General features: G+C 41.4%; 1 non-coding gene across 1 annotated transcript; it reads left to right on the forward strand.

Moving 5' to 3' along the window:
• The first annotated feature begins 593 nt into the window (after positions 1-593).
• trnag-gcc (transfer RNA glycine (anticodon GCC)) lies at positions 594-664 on the forward strand. The gene has a single exon. It is a non-coding gene; the product is annotated as a tRNA-Gly (tRNA).
• Positions 665-9,285: the final 8,621 nt, after the last annotated feature.

The raw sequence follows: 9,285 nt of genomic DNA on the forward strand, positions 1-9,285 counted from the left end.
CTAGTACCCCCTCCAATCACCACAATACTTGTGTGCTGAATTAAATTTCACATCAACTACTATACTACTATACTCATTTAAGTCAATCCACACCCTCACCCCTCCATGCCTGACTGTCCCACCTCATCCATATCGTCAACCCCCGTTGTTCCCCCAGATCTGCCTCCTCTCTTCATCTCACTGTCCTGACTGCACGTCTCACCACCATGGGGAGCAGGGCATTCAGATAAATAATAATAAAATTGTATTGTTAAATGTATCGGATGGACTCAGCCTGTCACTACTCACTGAAGACGTGAGCAGTCTTCTTTGGTCTTCCCTCATCATTTAGCTAATAAAGAATAAATGTAACCCTTTTCATTGTATCAGTTGGTGCCCTCATGTTAACTGTTTGCCCTTCTTTATGTGGGCACACTTCTTTGCTCGGAACGAGGACAGAAGCTTGGGACATGCAAAAGATCTCAAAGACTGATGATCAGCAGCACCTGCTGCAGCTCAACTAATGAAATCTTATAGAAGCAGGAATAGGGCAGTATGAACATGTTTTTCCTAAAACATAAAAAATGGCCCCGTGAAAAAGTCATGTTATCTAGGCATTGGTGGTTCAGTGGTAGAATTCTCGCCTGCCACGCGGGAGGCCCGGGTTCGATTCCCGGCCAATGCAAGACTTCCTTTTTGGGCAACAGTGGCTCAGTGGTATAGCAGGTTGTCCAGTAACCAGAAGGTTGGTGGTTTGATCCCAACTCCTCCCTAGTCACTGTTGTGTGTCCTTGGGCAAGACACTTTACCTGCATACCCTCCAGTGTACTCACTGGTGTGTGGCGCTCTTTGCTGGGCTGCCTTAAGCAATTTCCCCATTGTGGGACTAATAAAGGTTTCAAATTTAATTTAATTTAAATTTAATTTAATTTATGTTATGTTGTTGTTCATCTGAAGGCCCACTATGTTCAGATGATTTTATTATGCTTTTATACAAATAAAGACAGCGTTACAAGTGGTGTTTCTAACTTTTGAAGTGAATTGTATAATTTTTTTCACATTTTGTGTTATTATTAGCAGCATGGCACACTTACCAACGTTAATGTTAGGTGGTTCTGAAACTCAGTGTAGAAACCCCAGAGTCAGCCAACTGGTTAATTCAAAGGTAGTTCACAATCTAGACCCCACAAATTCACATAAACAGGGAAATCCTTAATAGAACCTTTGTACTCTTATTCAGTCTGTTCTGTCTTAGTCTTAGTACTGACCTCTTGACACAAAGTGTTAAAAGATGAAGCACCCTTTACTTTTGTACAAAGCCCATACAATATTCCTTCCACTAATGAGCCTCAGAAGAGGCTATTGCCTGCAGTACGTAAAATATTTAACACTCAGTTTGATTCCCACCATGTTGGCTCATCAGGCTGGGACTGGAAATATCATTTCCATGGTGGAAAAAAGAAAAGAAAAGAAAAACCTTGTGTTCCAAAAGCAGGGCTGTTAAATTACAGAGTACTCTGGCCACCAACCCTCACTGGCACAATGCGTTGTGCGAAGGAAAAACATACAGAGAGAAAGCTCAAAAAGAGGCACCCAGTAGGACTATCAATACATACAGTGTGGCTGCTTTACAGTGCTGATTACCAAACAGGGGCCCTTGAAGGAGAATGTGTGCAGAGACAGTGAATAAGCTAACACTGAACCAAAGTTTAACTTGTCAATAATCTATAATCTCTGTGTTTCACTTTTCTTCAAAACTGTTTATTACATATTGAAAATGACACATGGCCCAAGGAGCACCAAGACTCACAGTGAAGTGCCATGACACTTCACTTGTTTGTATGTGGTGCTGCTGTGTCTCTCTGTGGTAGTTTATGTCTCTATTTGGCAATTTTTTGTCTGTATGTCGTAGTTTGTGGTGATTTTGTGTCACTGTGTTGCCAGGTTTTGCATCTGTGTGGCAGTGCTGTGTCTGCAGTGCTTTTGTGTCTATGTGGTGGTTTTGTGTCTCCCTGTATTAGTGTTGTCTCTTTTGGGGGAGTTCGGTGTCTGTGCGGCTTTTGTGTGAGGTAGTGTTTGTCTCCGAGTGATTGTTTTTGTGTACATTGTGGTAGTTTTGTGTCTCTATGTTGCATCTCTGTTTGGTGTCTATGTCATCTATACCCAGTGTTGGAAAAGATACTTTTTAAAAAGTATACATTACATTGTAGTATACATACATTTACATGTCCTAAAATGTCATTTGTAATGTATTGCGTTAATTATTCAATCTGAGTAACCTATTCTTAATACTTGGATTACTTACACATTGAGTTTTAAGTGCTTGAACGCAGCGATCAGCCCCTGCTTACAAAGGACTAGGGCTGGGTAAAAAAATCGATTTAATCGATTTCGGATCGATTCCATTTAAATTTCGCACTATCGATTCACAGGGCATGAGATCGAGTTTTTTTGTGTTGTGTTATTTTCCTCCCTCAGCGCTCTGGTGCGTGATGACGCAGCTGCGCAGTCGTACGTCGCGTCGTTCAGGCACGCAGCCAAAATGGCTAAGGCAGGGAAAACGCCGCTCAGCAAGCCGTCCCAAATGAAATCCCAAGTGTGGAATCATTTCAAGTTTAAAAGGACAAAGGGCAAAGGACGAAGAGCTTGATAAAACCAAGGTAGTTTGCAACATATGCCAAGCAGAGCTCAGTTATTGTAGGAATACTACAAACCTCAGAAACCACCTGACAAGATACCACACTACGCTAAACTTAGCTTCCGACAGTACACCGCCCGGAGCAAAAAAAAATAAACTGAAGGACCTGCCAGCATTACCATCAGAGTCTCCGCGGCCCATAAAGATAACAGAGGCCATCGCAACTTTTGTTTGCAGAGATTTACGCCCATACTCGGCAGTGGAAACTGAAGGATTCCGGCAGCTCATTCAGGTGCTCGAACCACACTACGTTATGGTGCAACGTAAACATCTGAATGAAACTGTGATACCCATGATGTATACATCTGTGAAAGACGTGACACGAATGAAAATACAGTCAGCAAACGGCAAATGTCAATGAGCTCCTTTTCCTCAACAAGAATCTCTGTGTGACAGTTTAAGTTTACTGTCGTTTGTTAATATTTAATACTTTTGTTAATTTTTTTCATGTAAAAAGTGCAATTTTCTGCAACATTCATGAACACTTTTTACATTTGCACTTTGATTTGCACTTTTTTTTAATACAGTAGGATAAGACAGTTTGTTTACAGTTGCATGTGAACTGGCAAATTTACAAAATAAAGACGTGTATTTTGCAACGTATTGTATATTTTCATTATTTAAGAGCAGATTGAATCGATTTAGATTGAATCTAATCGAATCGAATTGAATCGTGATTAATCAATTTAAAACCCTAAGAATCGAAATCGAATCGATCTAGGAAATTCATGGTAATACCCAGCCCTACAAAGGACAATATGAAATGTCCAGATTGTTACAGCTGACTGCATTCACATCAATGTTATTCTAGAGGAACACAAACAGAACATAATGGTGTCAAGATAATGACTTGTTTTGTGTGCAGGAGCACTGGATTCACCCTTTACTGCTAAGACACTGTACCAGGACCTTGCTTTCTGACCAACACTAGGCCAGTAGAGAGATTCAGTTGGTCAGGGGGTATTTTTCCATATGATCTCTTTCCACCTGATGGATGGATGGATGGGGACTGGTTCTTTGTGTTGATTTTACTACAGCCCCCTTTCGCCACATGTTTCCATAGCATGCAGAAGCTCTCTGTTACTCCAGTAAATTGTTGAACACTGCTGAGGACAGGTTTGTGTGTTCCATGGACTGACAGGTAAGACAGTTCCCTACATGTCTCCTTGTCCTTGGTCCCTGTATGTACACTTTGTCTGCTTTTTCTGTTCTGGAAAGAGAGAATTGTTGTTGGACGGTTCTGTCTGTTATTCCAGCTCGCTCTGTTGAAATGCCCCCCCTCCCAGGTTCAGCTGGAGAAAAGCATATATCTACAGTATGTGATTACACTGTCTTCTCTACCTTTAACTGTGTGCGCTGACTTCATTTTTGTTGGATGTGAGACTCTGCTCTCGGGGGTACAGAGGAATGCGGAGAGAAAAGATGGATATTATGCTTGAAGGAAACAGTACCTGCTCTCACGCTCCTGCCCTCCAGGGCCATTTTCATTGGGTTGCCAGTCAAAGGGGACCCCATGCTTGGCCTGAAAAGCAAAGAGGTGTGAGAAAATAAGTGCAAGAAAGAGCAAGAAGTGTGGAGTGTTTTTTAAAGGAGGGTATGATGTATACTGCATTCCAATGCTGGAAAGCACATGTAAGAATATCTAACCCTTAACAACAAAACAACTGCCCGTCCACCAACCGCAACTCCACATACAGTTAAGGAAAAAGACGGCTCACTGGCCGTGTGTGTGACATGGTCTTTTTGACTGGCCCTTTATCACACTAGCACTAGACCCTGAGATTATTGATTCCAAAGGTAATGAATGCAATTAATCGGTCAATATTTTGACCCATTTTTCATGAGCTGCACAACATTGTATTTTTTGAACAAACAACTCATCAGACAGAAAAATGTGGATGCCTCTCTTGGCCTCATCACCTGCAGCACACTGAGATTTGGCAGACAATGTCCTTATTAAAAGCTTATTATAAATGTTAGCTGTGTAAATATTTCAAATTAGCAGAAGAAAATAACAAAATGTTTTACAAACATGTACAAGAGTTTAAATTGTGGCAGCTGGTCTCAAGGATTTTTGTTTGAAGACGTTAGGCCACTCCAAGAGTGCTTCTTCAGATATGCAAACATATATAAATCTGGACATTTTCCTGTACCGGGAGTTAGGTGGATTCCATCACTGCCAAAATGGAGAGGGCTGGAGCTTTCACACTGAGCTTAAACTGCTCTTTAGAAACTATATGGGTGACATTCTCAAAGGTGCAGCCATATTTGTTTACAGTCTGTGGTGTAAGGTGTGTCCCTGGTTCCCCTTGTGTGTGTGTAACAATATAATAAAACGTATCCCATCACAGTGGGTCAAGGAAAGCACAACTAAGCGCATTAGTGGAAGGAATATTGTATGGGCAAAAGTAAAGGCTGCTTCATCTTTTAACACTTTGTGGGGTGCACCCCGCTCCCCTGAGCTCTTGGAGCTCTCCAGTGCTCCAGTGATGTATTGTATTCCATGAATTAGTATTTTGTACGCATGTTATACATATTTCGTGGCCACGATTTATTTATTTTTTGACCATGTCATCAGAGGGGCTCTGTACAGATAAGAGTTATCTGATAAGTGGAGTTGTTTGGTCTTAATGTTCACCACCATGTCTGCTGAAAAGCAGCTGTATAGCTGCATCAAATAATAAACACAATTTCTGTGCAGTTTTTCTCCGATGTCTGTGCTTTTATGGACTGCTGTAGATTCTTACATTATATTTCATAGGCACCAAATGCTCAGGGTTTTCTCAGATACATAAAGAGACCTTTAGCAGGATAAAGACTGACTGATGTGAAACTGATTGTAAAGTTCCCATCAGGCAAACCAACTCATTATATCAGCCCAAGGTACTCTCATCTTTTAATTGAACTTCCATGAAAATCTTTGAAAGCTGGTGAATATGGCATATCCACTGTATGCTTCATGTTTTGGGACTAATCAATGCAAGTGTGATTAAAGCTAATGTGCTATATGTAAATCTGGCTTTCAGGGCATTTGCAGTGCTGTTATCTCAAACTCTTTCTATACATTTATGCATATGAATGATGCATATGAGGGATCAAAGGTGTTGAACAGAAAACAGGATTACAACGCTGATGTCTTATCATTAAACTGTCTCCTAATCCTGCTGGGAGTAAAAAGAAACACCCACCACCGCTCCCCCTCAGCCCTCTAAAGCTAAAAGGGGTCTGAAATGTATCAAGACAGACATTAAGGCTTTAAAAGACAGACACAAATAACTTTAAAAAAGCATGCTTTTTAAATAGTGACTGTGGAAACAACACTTTTTTTAAATAACCTTTTGCCTTTATCCTATCATTGTCATTACAAACAGCATGAAAGCTAGCTAGGCTTTAATACTTTTCACACATGCTTAGACCTCTCAGGGTGGGAGAAAATGAGGTGATTTGTCTACTTCATGCCAAGTTCATTTGCAAATCCAAACTTTTAAATGTCAGCTTCACTTTGAAGGAAACACATGAAGACTAACTCTGTCATACATATAAATGATATTTGGGCCTAGGCCATTTGTAAAGCTGTCATCTACAGCAGGAGAAGGGCACCTCAGAATGAAGTGTGTGAGGAATATGGGAATATTATTGTAGAGGGAGGCGTGCAGCCAGGATCCAGCGCACTATTTGGCCCTGGGAGGTGGATTCTCTGGATGGACTGGGGAAAGGCGTGGGGTTATTCTCGCTGCCAGCACTGATGTCATCTTATGTTCTGATTTTTTGCTCTTATTACCAAAGAGTCTGCACTGGGGGAGGAATTTTTACTGCTCCTATGTTTTTGTTTTCAAGTTAAAAGGCTTGGAGGAGCACTATAGAAACACTGAACAGTGTTAGGAAAGATACTTGGGAAATGAATATCTGCAGCAACCCCGGTGCTGAATTTCCACTAGGGATCAATAAAGTATCAATGTATCTATATTCCATATATTATGCTAGAATATGACCCTCGGGGCGGTGACCCTCAAACTAGAAGAGTGGCTACAACAGATCCCAGGAACAACATCAAAGCTCTCCGTCCAGAAAACCTCAGTGCTAGGAAGGAGCTAAGATACTGCGGAGAACCCTCATATATACATTATTAGACCCACCTCACTGCTCATTGATTAGCCAATCAGAAGGAAAAGTGACTGAAGTTGTGCCACAGTGAGCAGCAGTTTTCAGAGGTCAGAGGAGAAGAATCAGACTGGTTGGAGCGGACAGAAAGACAACAGGAACTCAAATAAGCACTGGTTTCCAACTGAAATGAGGTAAGACAGACAAAGAAAGATGGATGGGAAATAATCCTTCAGTACTTGAAAACACAAGGGTCAGTCAGTTCAGATGATTTAAATATTTTTGAGTACATTCATAAATCCACGAGGATGGCTGAGGGAAAGGAAGGCAAAGAGTTCCTTCTGCTGCAGAGAAGTTCATTAGAGTTAACAGCCTCAGAAATCAATAATTAACATTCCTCCCTTCCTTTCCTGCGGCTGTCCTTTGAATTTGAGGGTTTTAAAGACCGTTTTTCAAAGAATTTTCCAAATTGGCCTTCAAGTATTGAAGGACTGAAGGACTTTTTTTTTACCTACTAAAGTGGTACTTAATATAAAATAACTGCAGGTTTCCAAGAGATGTTTGCTGCATCAAAAACCATGGCATAAACAGAGAAAGATGGATGCTACTGGGTGGAAACTGAGGAGACAAATAGAGACAGAGTACTAGAAGGGCTGGGTACTGGGATCATTGCTCCGAGCCATTGAGTCCCTGTACAAGCAGAGCATGATCTTAGTTTGAATCTGTTCATAATGTATATGGACAGAATTTCTCAGTGCAGCCAAGGTGTGGGGAGGGTCCGGCTTAGTGGCCTCAGCATCCCATCTCAGCTTTTTGCCGACAACGTGGTCCTGTTGGCTTTAATAAACAATGACCTCCAGCTCTCACTGGAGCAGTTTGCAGTCAAGTGTGAAGCAGCGAATGGAATCCCCTCTTCGGGTTGAGGACAAGTTAGTCCTTTTGGAGGGGTTTTAGTATCTCAGGGTTATTGTTCAATAACAAATGGATTGGGAGATCGGCAGATTGGTTCGACTTCTGTAGTAATGAGGGCTCTAATTTGGCTCATTTAACAATCAGAATTGTCTCAAGGTGCTTCACAGAGACCCAGAGCCTCAGCCCCCTTTAGAGCAACAGTAGCAAGGAAAACTCCCTTTTAACAGGAAGAACTTTCCTGCTGATAGTCGGCTGGGGAGAGGAGGAGAAGGTGGATGAAGGAGAAAAAGAGAGAACGAGAGAGACATACATACATCATAGCAGATGTATGAGTTAAAAAATAAGATAAACAACATAGACTGGTGTAGGCAATAGGCATTTGTTTGCTCAGGGGCCGGACTGCAGATCAGCTTGCAGGTCTGGAGAAACAGCAGAGCTGTGGGTAGTGACCAACAGAATGAAATTGTGAATAGAATATAAGTTATTTCTTCGCAGGGGGGCCTGGCAAGGTCACTAGCTTCTTAATCTTGGAGGGGCTGATCCACCTCAACTGGCCTCTCTCTCTGCTGGCCTGGGACCGCCTTGGCATATTGTGAGGTTAGAGGTGGCCAGGGGCAGGAAGGTCTGGGCTTCCCTGCTTAGGCTGCTGACCCTGTAACCAGACTCTGGATCAGCTAAAGAAAATAGATGAATGAAAAAAAAAGAGTATAAAATTATTATATATATATATAAAATTGTAAAAATTATTCAAACTAAATATTTGCAGCAGTGATGTTATTATTCTACAAATAATAATCTAGCATCATTTTATACCTTTGTTTTTCACTGTAGGGGTGTAAAAGCATACAATGAAAAAAAGGACTTCACAAAATTATCATATTATACCTATGTTTCAAAATGTGGAAAATAATTAGTGCCACTATACAAAATTGTATCAGCTTTATTTCAGAATTCTGATGAAAAAAAAGTGTAAACTACACACATGGTGCAGCAGTGGCCCTAGAGTCTACTTTTATTAACATAAAGTGTGGAGGTGTCAGCCTATTTGATAAGGAATTAATCAATAAAATGTTCAAATCCCATTTTAGTCCAGCTAATCCTCTAGTTAAAAAAAACAGAGTTGGCTTTAAAATCAGCCATTACGTGCACTAGAGAGGCCTACGTTCAGAAGGAGGGTTATCCAGGATTGGTAAGCATGGGGGTGTTTTTTTATACATGTAATTTTATTTTTTTTTTGCTTTTGAAACCTAGTCTCACAGGCTTTGTGTGTCTGCCACATAATGGGGTTTGCTGTCACAAGGCTGTCTGATGCCATTAATTTGCCTCTCCCACGCGGTTCTCCGGGGCGACTACCTTCACGCCAGAAGCTGAGCCTTTTACGTCTCTCTCTCTCTCTCTCAGAAGCTGCATCTTTTCAAAGAGCTGCGGCACTGCTGGAGAGCCTTTTAAGAAGCCACAGCAACGTTGAGGAGGGGGTGGACGGTGGGTTTCAACCTGCATGGTCTTTCCAAAACATGGGCCTGAGTATGAATAAATACAGCACAGCCTGAGCTGCTTTCTGAAGAAACTTAGCCTTTAGACCTGTCCTAAGGAGA

This window comes from Parambassis ranga, chromosome 7 (genome assembly GCF_900634625.1).
Source record: "Parambassis ranga chromosome 7, fParRan2.1, whole genome shotgun sequence".
Taxonomy (NCBI): Eukaryota; Metazoa; Chordata; class Actinopteri; family Ambassidae; genus Parambassis; species Parambassis ranga.